Source organism: Electrona antarctica (genome assembly GCF_951216825.1).
Source record: "Electrona antarctica genome assembly, contig: scaffold_259, whole genome shotgun sequence".
Lineage (NCBI taxonomy): Eukaryota > Metazoa > Chordata > Actinopteri > Myctophiformes > Myctophidae > Electrona > Electrona antarctica.
This window is the reverse complement of record NW_027637939.1, coordinates 60,001-73,921: the sequence shown is the minus strand read 5'-3', so window position 1 is coordinate 73,921 and position 13,921 is coordinate 60,001. Positions and strand designations below refer to the sequence as shown.

General features: G+C 46.6%; 1 protein-coding gene across 1 annotated transcript in view; it reads left to right on the top strand.

Moving 5' to 3' along the window:
* The window catches only part of tfeb (transcription factor EB), a 114,406-nt gene that overhangs the window by 51,751 nt on the left and 48,734 nt on the right, over positions 1–13,921 (top strand). Inside the window, exon 2 of the mRNA XM_079531441.1 lies at positions 3,706–3,802. The gene's annotated coding sequence lies outside the window, so the exon portion shown is untranslated. The remainder of the gene's footprint in view (positions 1–3,705; positions 3,803–13,921) is intronic.

The following is a 13,921-nucleotide window of genomic DNA, read 5'->3' as shown; positions in this document are numbered from 1 at the left end:
GTATAACATAATCCTTAAAACACCAAAAGGGGTTCCCGTCCTGAATGGGTAAAAGAAAGATGGCGGGCCAGCACCTCACTTTGAATGCTACAAACTTTATTTAACAACAACGAGCAGCAGCAGCAGCAGATGCCCTTGCAGTTTGGGCTCAGAACCGAAGACATGGGAGGATTGCTTTTAAATTGTTCTAGAAAATAAAGTGTACTGTACATACAGTAATGTACAAACAACACCCCTCCGCCTGATGTGAGGCTACTATATTTCTACTCATTTAAAGGACCACTTCACCACTTTTCAACTTCTCTTCCTATAATTGGTCCTAACTAATGTTCATGATAAGATACCACCATTTATTTCTACTCAGTCTGTGTCTCATAGGAAGGCTGTGGGCAGTTCAGAAACCCGTCCACCAGTGACATCATCGATGGTGAATCCAAGCTAATAGAAACGGCAGGCTTTCTTTTCCTGAAAAGTTGCAATGCAAAAGTTGAAGCCATCGTTCTCACGATAATACAAATCTAAATATATTTTAAAACAAATCTTGTTTAAAAAAAAACTGCCTAATGATGATGTCACTGGTGGACAGGTGTCCGAACTGCCCAAAGCCCTCCTATGAGACACAGACTGAGTAGGAAGAAATGGTGGTGTTTTATCATGAACATTAGTGAGGACCAATTATATGAAGAGATGTTGAAAAGTGGTGAAGTGGTCCTTTAAACTATCCAGCACTTAAATGTATCCATAAATGGGGAGGATATATAGTGTCAGAGATTCCAATGTGGTGTGAGCGCAACATACTGTACGTTTTGTCTTTTGTTTTTCCTTGGATATAGTGTAAGTTAATATTACCCAGGTTCAAATGGCATTGCCTTACTTTCTTCTCTCTCTTTGGATATAGTGTAAGTTAATATTACCCAGGTTCAAATGGCATTGCCTTACTTTCTACTCTCTCTTTGGATATAGTGTAAGTTAATATTACCCAGGTTCAAATGGCATTGCCTTACCTTCTTCTCTCTCTTTGGATATAGTGTAAGTTAATATTACCCAGGTTCAAATGGCATTGCCTTACTTTCTTCTCTCTCTTTGGATATAGTGTAAGTTAATATTACCCAGGTTCAAATGGCATTGCCTTACTTTCTTCTCTCTCTTTGGATATAGTGTAAGTTAATATTACCCAGGTTCAAATGGCATTGCCTTACTTTCTTCTCTCTCTTTGGATATAGTGTAAGTTAATATTACCCAGGTTCAAATGGCATTGCCTTACTTTCTACTCTCTCTTTGGATATAGTGTAAGTTAATATTACCCAGGTTCAAATGGCATTGCCTTACTTTCTTCTCTCTCTTTGGATATAGTGTAAGTTAATATTACCCAGGTTCAAATGGCATTGCCTTACTTTCTTCTCTCTCTTTGGATATAGTGTAAGTTAATATTACCCAGGTTCAAATGGCATTGCCTTACTTTCTTCTCTCTCTTTGGATATAGTGTAAGTTAATATTACCCAGGTTCAAATGGCATTGCCTTACTTTCTTCTCTCTCTTTGGATATAGTGTAAGTTAATATTACCCAGGTTCAAATGGCATTGCCTTACTTTCTACTCTCTCTTTGGATATAGTGTAAGTTAATATTACCCAGGTTCAAATGGCATTGCCTTACTTTCTACTCTCTCTTTTTTTAATTATTATTTATTTGTGTTATTTTATTTATTAGATATTGCATGAAAAACACGGAGCGTCTGCCATTGCGTTGCGACGTAGCCTGAACCAATCAAATAACCATTAAATAGCCTAGTAGTGTGTAGATCTCAACCAATACAAGTGTTTGTGGGCTACGGTGATACCTCTCTGAAATAGAGACTCTGCGAGCAAATATAGGAGGGGTGGTCGACGTCGCTGCACAGCGCGTTGTCGTTCGCGGTACGTCAGGACTGTCTCATTGAAAAACATGTGTTTCAGTGCGGATGGGGTGTGAGTCTGCTAAATGCCTACATTATGAATGATATGATATGATATAGTACTTTATTGTCAGTTCGCACTGAAATTTGTCTTGCAGCCCAGCGGTCTTGTATGCAACGCATATACACACATTTGACATAACACAAAAACAGAAATAACTAGAAAAAGTGCCCTTCTGGGCACAGGTCTCCACCAGGAGGATAGGAGTGTGTGTGTGATGTTTGGCAAAATGTTTAGGAGCAATATAAACGTGTGTGTGTGTGTGACGCGGCTTGGCCTGTTGTAGCGCCACCATGAGGTTGATTTGAAAACTGTCAAGTGGCATTTCCTCCAAAGTGGGAATATGCATGCACAGTTTCACCACAATCGGACGCTGCGTTGAGTAGTTGTGGCGATTTGTACAAAGCGGGTACAAAGCGGGCTACTCCTGAAAAGTTTAGAAGCCAATCGTAGCCAATGAGGGTGGATTATGAGAAATCAAACAAACCCGTCTTGATCACATGACTATGAAGAGCATGTGTACCGATTTGCGTGAAATTTGGATAAAATCTGAAGGAGTAATATTAGAAAATGTGTTTTACATATGTCGGCCTCCTGGTGGCGCTATAAAGAGCAGATGTGAAAAATTCCAGGCAAAGGTTTTTCCTTGGCCTCTAGGGAGTTGGCATACAAAGTTATCCACAGATCCGTGCAGTTAGAGGTAAAAACACTTTTGGGCCAGTTATAGCGCCACCATGAGGCTGATTTGAAAATGTTCATGTGGCATTTCCTCCTCGGCCTAGTGGGAATGTGCGTGCACAATTTCACGGAAATCACACGATGTGTTCATGATTTGCAGCATTTTGTTTGAAACTGAGCACTCCTGCGAACTTTGGAAGCCAATCTTAGCCAATCAGGATGGAGTCTGAGAAATCTGAAAGACCCGTTTCGTTGAATGGCTCTAGAGAGACTGTGTACCAATTTGCGTATTTACTGTCCAAAAACTTGTTTTGCACAAAGCGGCCTCCTGGTGGCGCTATAACTGGCCGTTCTGGAAATTTTGGTGCAGAGGTTCATCGTTGGCATCGAGGGAGTGTGCGTGCAAAATTTGGCATCGACCGGGTTAACGGTGCCGGAGATTAGCTGTTCACAGACGGAAGGACGGACACACACACGGACACACGGACGGACGGACGGAGTGCAAAACATACTCTCTCCCCATGCCTTCGGCCTGGTGGAGACAAAAATACAGTTACATACATAGAGACATATAAGGGCACAGAACAATGTCCACAGCTCAGTCTAGTCCTGGACACAGAGCAATGTCCACAGCTCAGTCTAGTCCTGGACACAGAGCAATGTCCACAGCTCAGTCTAGTCCTGGACACAGAGCAATGTCCACAGCTCAGTCTAGTCCTGGACACAGAGCAATGTCCACAGCTCAGTCTAGTCCTGGACACAGAACAATGTCCACAGCTCAGTCTAGTCCTGGACACAGAACAATGTCCACAGCTCAGTCTAGTCCTGGCCACAGAACAATGTCCACAGCTCAGTCTAGTCCTGGACACAGAACAATGTCCACAGCTCAGTCTAGTCCTGGACACAGAACAATGTCCACAGCTCAGTCTAGTCCTGGACACAGAACAATGTCCACAGCTCAGTCTAGTCCTGGACAAAAAGCTGATAAAGCCTCAAAGGCGACTGATGGACAAAAGACGTCTGGACTTCTGAATGGTACTGTTACTAAACGAGCATCTTTCTTTCTCCCTGCAGATTGGCATCCATCCTTCTCATCCGGGAGACGAGACATGTAGCGAGCGGTGCAAGCACATCCCTTACTGTTATCTGTGAACCCTTTCTTCTACAACAGGTAATTCTTCTGCGCACGCACGCACGCACGCACGCACGCACGCACGCACGCACGCACGCACGCACGCACGATTCCCAGCACAAGCCTGTCGCTTCTAATTACAGTAGAGTGGTTGGGAACAGACAGACAAGTAGTGATTCTCCTCCAAGATGTTCATGTTCTGTATTGTCGCCTCCGGCTGCATGTGCGTTGTGCCAAGAGGGAGGGAGAGAGAGGGAGAGAAAGAAAGAGAGAGAGAGAGAGAGAGGGAGAGATAGGGAGAGAGAGAGAGGGAGAGATAGGGAGAGAGAGAGACTCATCTCTTCCTTGTCTCCTCAGCGTGCATGCATTTAAAATTAGCCAAATGGATAATTTGTTTTTTTCACAATCATCAGAGTTTTAGCAGTACCAGTCTTGGCTGAATGGAATATTAACAAGGTGCCACACTCGATGCACCTTTAACAGCTCCTACTTTTGCTCTCTTTTTTATCCACGATTTGCACGAAGTGGGGCCACAGTTGCCATGGTTGCTTTAACCTTCTTATATTAATTTGCTTTGAGCTTTGCTTTCACCTCGTTGAGGTCAACACTGTTGTCCGGATGGGGGCACGGTGGCACAGTTGGTAGTGCTGTCGCCTCACAGCTAGAAGGTCATGGGTTCGATTCCCGCTCGGGACGCTGTGGGCACTGGCGGCGTGTTTCCTCCTCCGCTTCATCAGTGCCCATACCCGAGGCGGGGTTGGCGAAAGGGCCTTTCTGTGTGGAGTTTGCATGTTCTCCCCGTGTCCCCTAGGGTAGGTACCCTCACAAAAACCATGCAGTAATCCTGGTCTCTAAACTGCCTCCCCCTGGCCAGCCGGGGCGCCTGATGGAGGGGAAAGGAACTGGTTGGAATAACGTGTTCCTTCCACGCGCTACGTCCAACCAGGGAAACTCCCCCCTGTCAGGTGTAAAGGAGCAACTTGGACACTCAGGCATGAAGGAAACATGAGTTCAAGTCCGTTGCTCTCCCCATGTCCCCCATATATGGGGACTAGGTTGGCGGAGGGTGTGTAGAGCCCAGGATCACATTAGATAATTGACACACAGGTGAAAAATAAGTTACAAAATTGTGGGATAAAAAAAATAAATAATAATAATAATAATAATAATAAATAAAAAAACACTGTTGTCCGGATCAGCCCGCCCTGGCTGGCCTTGCATGGTACGCTGCTGATCCTAAACCAGCATAATCATCACACAAGTACCACAGCCGTTCATGTCGCTGCAACACTAACCTGAACAGGGTCTCTACAGTCAGACTGACACACAATCACACACTGATTGAATATTGTATTAACATTTGCAACAACGGCCTGGGCCGTGGCTCAGCGGTCCAGGCACCTTGGCCGGTAGCCCGTGTCTGGCAGTGTGCCGCGGGTTCGACTCCCGATCCCGACGGCCTTTACTGCATGTCACTCCCCCATCTCTCTCCCCCATTTCCTGTCAGCCTACTGTCTGTCCCTCTATAAAAAAATATAAAATAAAGGCGAAAGCCGCAAAAACAACAAAAAAAGCACTAAAAGACAGTATGCACTAACACACGTCTTCTCGGATCACTAGGGCATTACACATAATGATTGACTGACCCGAGGTCCGCGGGGGATACGGCCGATTCCGACCATGCCCGAGTGATTATGATAAACGAACACGGCTCGTCTGTCTCCGACCCGTGCGGGTCTCGGGTCCACTCGGGTAATTTCGGAATCGGGGGCCCCCATGAATAGCTCTAGTATGTTAAGTTTGACAGCAAATTCTGATTTAGTCGTAGTCTTATTTAGGTATAATTTCAGTCATCTGAAATTGTTTAGTCTTAGTCTAATAGTCTTAGTCGACTAAATGGTGGTATTTTAGTTTTGACCACAATTTCTGATTTTGTCTTAGTCTTAGCACTAAAACTAAATGGTGTGTTCAAAAGACTATTTTAGTCATCTGAAATTGTTTAGTCTTAGTCTTGGTGCCATATTAACCCATTTAGAGCGGGAACCCCTCTACGTAACTACACGTAGAGGGCGAAAACACACACACACACACACACACTTGGGAGGGAGGGAGAACAGGACGTTCCTGAAAAGGGGAACAGAAAGTAGGGGGGTTATTTTTGTCATTTGAATAGTCCTGCAGACGTGTCACTGACGGAAAAGTGTGTGTGTGTGTGTGTGTGTGACTGTGTGTGTGTGTGTGTGTGTGTGTGTGTGTGTGTGTGTGTGTGTGTGTGTGTGTGTGTGTGTGTGTGTGTGTGTGTGTGTGTGTGTGTGTGTGTGTGTGTGTGTGTGTGTGTGTGTGTGTGTGCGCATGCATGCATGCGTGCACATGCTTGCTGCATACAGTGGTGAAAAGTAACTACTGTAAGTGCATTTTGAGGTAGGCTATTTGTACTTTACTTGAGTATACTTTTACTACAACCTGGGGAGAGCCCCGGACTGAGCTCATGCTTCCTTCAATGCATTAGGAGTGAGCAGGCCGCTTCTTATCATCACCTGACACTGGGTTTCCCCGGTAAGACGTAGCGCGTGGAAGGAACACGTTATCACATGTCTCACCCCTTCTCCACTCACTCCACTGGCTCCCGGTCGCTGCCCGCACAGAATACAAAACTCTGACTCTGGCATTCAAAGCAATCAAAGGTATGGCTCCCCCATATCTTGCAAGTATGATCGAACCCTACAAACCCTCCCGCGCACTCAGATCAGCCAACGCAGGGAAGGTGGAAGTACCTTCACTAAAAACGCCGGGACAACGCTTCACACGTCCCAAACTCTTCTCCCTTCTGGCTCCAAAACTATGGAATGCACTTCCCATTACAATCAGAACTGCAGCCTCACTCCCAATCTTCCGCCGTAGTCTGAAAAACAACCCAGACATGGAAAGATATCACACACCCAACACCGGGGGTGTTACCCTAACACCCCACAATGACAACTTCGACCCACAAGTGAGAAGCTCACAGTGGGCAAATTGAGGCTGTGCATTGATCAGCCATGTGTCTGAGGTTCTGACGCACGTCAGTGAGAAATTAAGATTAAACCAGACCGAGTGTAGTTTTCAGTGCCACATGCACACAGACGACGTGTGCATCCGAAAGCTGTTACCTACTAATTACCTAAATATTCTGTATTGTGAGTGACTGCCTTTACTGAACTATTAATGTAGCTTAGAAAACATGGATTGTTTTTAAGTGGTGCAACCACTCCCTTACGGAGCTATGTGTGTGGGTGGCTGGGTGGCTGGCTGGCTGGGTGGGTGGCTGGCTGGGTGGGTGCGTCTGAGCACGAAAACAGCATGGTTGTTTTTCACCACCTGTGCACAACCTAACACACACAAAAACACACGCACATATTAACTGTATATATGGTGATTTTGGGTGTGCCAGTACAGTACAGAGACAGTACAGTACAGTAGAGGGTACAGTAGAGGGACCCCCACACCGTAACTCTGTCATTTCTCAACCGTTTCGGACGCGGGGCGGCTCTCCGGAATCGGGCCAGCACCCTGGGTTCCTGTGGGTCTGGAACTTCCCCCCCCCCCCCCCCCCCCCCCCCCTTACTTATTCAGCAATGCAACTGTCGACCCTCCAAACGTTTTGGTTACCCCTCTGGGGATGATCTAAAGATTTTAAGAAGGCATTTACTTCAAGGATTAATGCATTTATCAAGGATTATTATGATACCTTGATACCTATTATGATTCCTTGCCACTTTCAAAAGCAATGCTGGAGGTCTTTAAATAACTGTTATATGTTCTGCCCTCACATTACAAAACCATAAAAAAGAATCAGGACTATACATTCACTTTGGGACGGTTCAAATTGTATTTTGGGACGGTTCTGGGACGTTGGTGAAAAAAGTTAGTCTGGAGCCCTGCATCATGGCCCGTAGCACTTACCCTACCCCCTTAGATAGCACTTTTTGTAGACTTAGATAGCATTTGATACAGACTTGTAGCATGTTCAGCAGTAGAATTGCATTGTATGTAGTCATAGCACTTCATAGTACATATTGTATAGCATATATATGCTATACATGTATATGTATAGTTTATAGTTTCATTATATAGATATTACACTGTTACGTTCTTAGCTTACGCATGTTTCATGATTTTTTATGTATGTGATGTATTGCCATGCTTTTTGTTCTTGCTTAATGTAAGTCGCTCTGGATTAAGAGCGTCTGATAAATGCCTAAATTGTAATTGTAGAGACCTGCAGGATTACTGCATATTTTTTTGTGAGGGTACCTATACCCTAGGGCAGGGGTTCTCAACCCGTGGGTCTCGACTCCTCGGGGGGTCGCCAAATTATGTTGGGGGGGGCCCCCCCCCAAAAAAAAGAATGCAATTGAATGGCTTGAAAAATGGAATTGAAGAGTTTACTTAGTACACATAATGCATGCATAAACGTGCCTTAATGATTATATCTGGTTTCAGTATTTATTTATGATATATTTTCTATATTATTTTAGGTTATTTTTGCAGTCAGTTTGTACTGGGGGTGGGGAGGGGGGGGCGGGGCGGGGGGCGCGAGACATTGTCAAAGCATTTCCGGGGGTCACCAACCCTCCCAGGGGACACGGGGAGAACATGCAAACTCCACACAGAAAGGCCCTTTCGCCAACCCCGCCCAGGGTATGGGCACTGATGACGCGGAGGAGAGAACACGCGCACAGCGTCCCCAGCGGGAATCGAACCCGGGACCTTCTAGCTGTGAGGCGATAATGCTATACCGCATGTGTACCGTGCCCCCAATATTATTTTAAAACATTAGTTACTAGTTACTTTGTAGATTTAGATTATTATTACATACATTTACCACTTGACTTCAGCCCTATAGAGCGTCGCAGTCCCGCCCCCTACCATGGACCAGGAAATGAATCCCAATGCATTTTTCCCATAGACATTTCAAAAAGTATTTATTTAAAGACGGTTACGCCGCGGACAAAGCCAACTCGAGTCGTGACAACTCATGACAACACAAACAATATTTTGGACCAAACAAATAATTACAAAGAAGAAAAACAACAACAAAAGTGTTGTAACCTGCCGTTTTTTCTTCTTTCTAATTATTTGTTCGGCCCAAAAAATTGTGTTTGTTGTCATGATTTGTCACGACTCGAGTTGGCTTTGTCCGCGGCGTAAACGTCTTTAAATAAATACTTTCTGAAATGTCTATGAGGAAAATGAACGGAGAATCATTTCCTGGTCTATATACAGTACTGTACATACTGTATACATTTGAATATATAGCAAGTCTATTTTCAAATCATTGTTATACATTAAAAACAATGTATGTATACATTTCCCACCCCTGGCAGCGTGCTTGTGCACTGTGGATTATAGCTGTGCATAAACACAGCCCATATTTAGCTGTGTGTGTGTGTGTGTGTGTGTGTGTGTGTGTGTGTGTGTGTGTGTGTGTGTGTGTGTGTGTGTGTGTGTGTGTGTGTGTGTGTGTGTGTGTGTGTGTGTGTGTGTGTGTGTGTGTGTGTGTGTTCTTGGCTGTTAAACTGACATGCCTGCATGGCATTGCGTCGCTGCCTCTTTCTATTAATACACTCTTACAAATTAACACCTTACATCTGAGCACTGGTGTCGTGTCACTGTCTCTGCGCGTTTCCATCGTGTAGATCAGTGTTGTTCAAACCTTTTCACATTATTTATTTGACATTTGAGCTACAGACATTTAGCCTCTCAGGCCCAAAACTAAATAATATTTTGTTATTGTTGGATAATATGTTGTCCACAATTTCATGCTGTTTTGATGTTGGTACCATTAGGAGAGATATAGGCAAGCGTCGATACAAAAATAATTCTTCTTCTACATTCTCTAATTGTGTAAATTAAGTAATGCCTATGTTTAACAATAATGTAACTCTTGCGAGTGTAAAATGATAATTTTATCAGCGTAAAATGATCATTTTATCATCATCTTACACTCTCAAGAGTTAAAGATCTAATAAGGGTCCATTTGGTTACCAATTAACTCTCCATCATTTAGCTGGGGGGGCAACTGAAACCCCCTCAAGGACCACTGGTTGAAAACCACTGATGTAGATGATAATTTGCTACTTTTGCTGCTTTTGTGTGACGCTTTATAGTATGATCAAGTTAACTCACGCAAGTTTCTGGTGTGCGTGCGCATGAGTGTGCGTGCGCATGAGTGTGCGTGTGCATGAGTGTGCATGAGTATTGTGTGCGTGTGCGGCGTGCGTGCGTGACTAATCCGTGGCACAATCCAGAGTTCTAACCCCTGACCCGGCCCCTCCCACCGCTCTGTGTCGACGCCCACCAGAGCCGGTTCGGTGTTTGAAGTTTGAGCGTCTGTGACATCACAATGTCGCGGAGCCACAATGGCTGCAGTGTGCTGCGCCCTGCGTCACACGGATGCCAGCTCTACAGCCCAGTGTGGATGCCAGCCTATGGGAAGGAAAGGGCCAGCTCTACAGCCCAGTGTGGATGCCAGCCTATGGGAAGGAAAGGGCCAGCTCTACAGCCCAGTGTGGATGCCAGCCTATGGGAAGGAAAGGGCCAGCTCTACAGCCCAGTGTGGATGCCAGCCTATGGGAAGGAAAGGGCCAGCTCTACAGCCCAGTGTGGATGCCAGCCTATGGGAAGGAAAGGGCCAGCTCTACAGCCCAGTGTGGATGCCAGCCTATGGGAAGGAAAGGGCCAGCTCTACAGCCCAGTGTGGATGCCAGCCTATGGGAAGGAAGGGGCCAGCTCTACAGCCCAGTGTGGATGCCAGCCTATGGGAAGGAAAGGGCCAGCTCTACAGCCCAGTGTGGATGCCAGCCTATGGGAAGGAAAGGGCCAGCTCTACAGCCCAGTGTGGATGCCAGCCTATGGGAAGGAAAGGGCCAGCTCTACAGCCCAGTGTGGATGCCAGCCTATGGGAAGGAAAGGGACCCAGTAGCCCAGTGTGGATGCCAGCCTATGGGAAGGAATGGGCCAGCTCTACAGCCCAGTGTGGATGCCAGCCTATGGGAAGGAAAGGGCCAGCTCTACAGCCCAGTGTGGATGCCAGCCTATGGGAAGGAAAGGGCCAGCTATACAGCCCAGTGTGGATGCCAGCCTATGGGAAGGAAAGGGACCCAGTAGCCCAGTGTGGATGCCAGCCTATGGGAAGGAATGGGCCAGCTCTACAGCCCAGTGTGGATGCCAGCCTATGGGAAGGAAAGGGCCAGCTCTACAGCCCAGTGTGGATGCCAGCCTATGGGAAGGAAAGGGCCAGCTATACAGCCCAGTGTGGATGCCAGCCTATGGGAAGGAAAGGGACCCAGTAGCCCAGTGTGGATGCCAGCCTATGGGAAGGAATGGGCCAGCTCTACAGCCCAGTGTGGATGCCAGCCTATGGGAAGGAAAGGGCCAGCTATACAGCCCAGTGTGGATGCCAGCCTATGGGAAGGAAAGGGACCCTGATGTGGCTAGAGCATAGAGTATATAAAAGGATAGAGACTGAACTGGCGCGAAGCTCCGCCCCCCCCAGCTATTCATGTCAGTGGAAGTTGCTCAGTGGCGTTTTGAAGCACCCGGAAGACTGCCGGAAGTACCGTCTCAGAACGTCTACTTCCGCATTTGAAATTTTGGTGGTCAAATGCGGAAGTGCAACCGAGCGCTCAATGTTAAAGCCCAGCTGCACGGGGTTTCCCGGTCATGAATCCACGGGTCCGCCTGTAGTCCCTCCTCCTACCACTAGGGCCCAGAGCTTCAACGTTGAATAACCTCACTGGCCCCTTGGGCTAGAGAGAGAAGAGACATAGATATAAAAAGCTAGACGCCTCATTGGCCGCTGCAGTTCATTGGAGCGACCTGTTATTGCACTTATAAGGACGGAGTCAAGTGGAAGTGCGGAAGGCACGCTGTGTCTGCGCTGCCACTCAAGTGACTATACTGGCCAATCACAGCGCGTCTTTTCCGGGACTTCTAGATTCAATCCAACTTCGCTTTATTGGCATGAGAAAACACATGTTTACATTGCCTCTGATTGGCCTATACCAAACGTCCTCTTCTGTGACGCACGTGGTAGCTTGGCAAGCTTCCGCGTGCGTCACAGAAGCTCGCCCTCCCTGTGAGATCCTGACGCCCCAGAAACCGAAGGAGGCGTCTACCTTTCTATGTCTATGGAGAGAGAAACCCAGTGGATTGTATAAAGCCATGCTTGGAGATTGTCCTAAATACATGTCATAAATGTCCTAAATACATCTCATCTTTTCTGAAATGGGACTCTGAACCCTACCACACCCGGTCAAGTGATTTCCCCAAATTCAAGGTACCAAAAGTTAACTTGGTAGATCTGCTTTTGGTTTATGTGGCCCTAATACATGGAATGACCTGAAAACTATATTAAAATTGACCACATTGGTACCCTTGAGTCGTTTTAAAACCTTGGTGAGCACACAGACCCCCACAATATGTAACTGTTTTTAGATCGTTTTTGAAATGTGTCTTAGCTTTTATTTGTAAACCTACGTAATTCACATGTATACCTTTTGTTTTTCTTTTCCGGACCCCCAGTCTCCACCCAGACCCCTCAACAAGGACCCCTGGGACCTTGTTGTAAACCTACGTAATTCACATGTATACCTTTTTGTTTTTCTTTTCCTGATCTTCTGATGTATTGTGATGTTTTTCTATATGATATTGTATTACTCGTACACTGAAAATGAGTTTAATTACTCAGTGTAATTTCGAGAATAAACAAAACTTGGATGCCAGTCTAGTGGGACGGAGAAGGACCATGTGTGGGTTGAGGGACGGAGAAGGACCATGGTGTGGGTTGAGGGACCAGCACAGTAGAACTAGTGCCCGGGCGTAGTAGGACCATGGTGTGGGTTGAGGGACCAGCACAGTAGAACTAGTGCCCGGTCTTAGTAGGACCATGGTGGGGGTTGAGGGACCAGCACAGTAGAACTAGTGCCCGGGCGTAGTAGGACCATGGTGTGGGTTGAGGGACCAGCACAGTAGAACTAGTGCCCGGGCGTAGTAGGACCATGGTGTGGGTTGAGGGACCAGCACAGTAGAACTAGTGCCCGGTCGTAGTAGGACCATGGTGTGGGTTGAGGGACCAGCACAGTAGAACTAGTGCCCGGTCGTAGTAGGACCATGGTGTGGGTTGAGGGACCAGCACAGTAGAACTAGTGCCCGGGCATAGTAGGACCATGGTGTGGGTTGAGGGACCAGCACAGTAGAACTAGTGCCCGGGCATAGTAGGACCATGGTGTGGGTTGAGGGACCAGCACAGTAGAACTAGTGCCCGGGCGTAGTAGGACCATGGTGTGGGTTGAGGGACCAGCACAGTAGAACTAGTGCCCGGTCGTAGTGAGTGTGTCACCCTCTAGTATGACATGGATCATGATCATAGCCTCTCTCTTCTTCTGTCATGTCCACATGCGTCATGCGCATGTTAATGAGTTGTCTCAGCATCAGGAAGTATAGTAGCGTCACTTTTAGCATGTGTTTGGATTTAATCACATCTGAGTGGCCGGTGGGTCGTTTTCACTTCACATAGATCTGCTATTTTCTGTGTGTGTGTGACCAATAGCAGAGCTCCCCTGGTCTCTGTGACCAATAGCAGAACTACTCTAGTCTCTGTGACCAATAGGAGAGCTCCTCTGCTCTCTGTGACCAATAGCAGAGCTCTTCTTCTCTCTGTGACCAATAGCAGAGCTCATCTTCTCTCTGACTAATAGCAGAGCTCCTCTTCTCTCTGTGACCAATAGCAGAGCTCCCCTGGTCTCTGTGACCAATAGCAGAGCTCCTGTGGACTCTGTGACCAATAGCAGAGCTCCTGTGGTCTCTGTGACCAATAGCAGAGCTCCTGTGGTCTCTGTGACCAATAGGAGAGCTCCTCCGGTGGAATTATTCCGCTGCAGTCTGTTGAGTTTGGAGATGTAATCGCCCCATTAGTCAAGCTCTATAAATACTGTGCACATTCCTACAGTGTTGTGTGGCGTACTATATCTATGGATGGTTGGATGGTTGGATGGATGGATGGTTACTTATTTAGCGGTATGCTAGCATAGTAGCTGCAGTGAATGGCCATGACACTAGTGTAGTGCATGGTTCTTATTTGAGGGGCACTAGGACCTCCCAACGTCTGACTTTCAG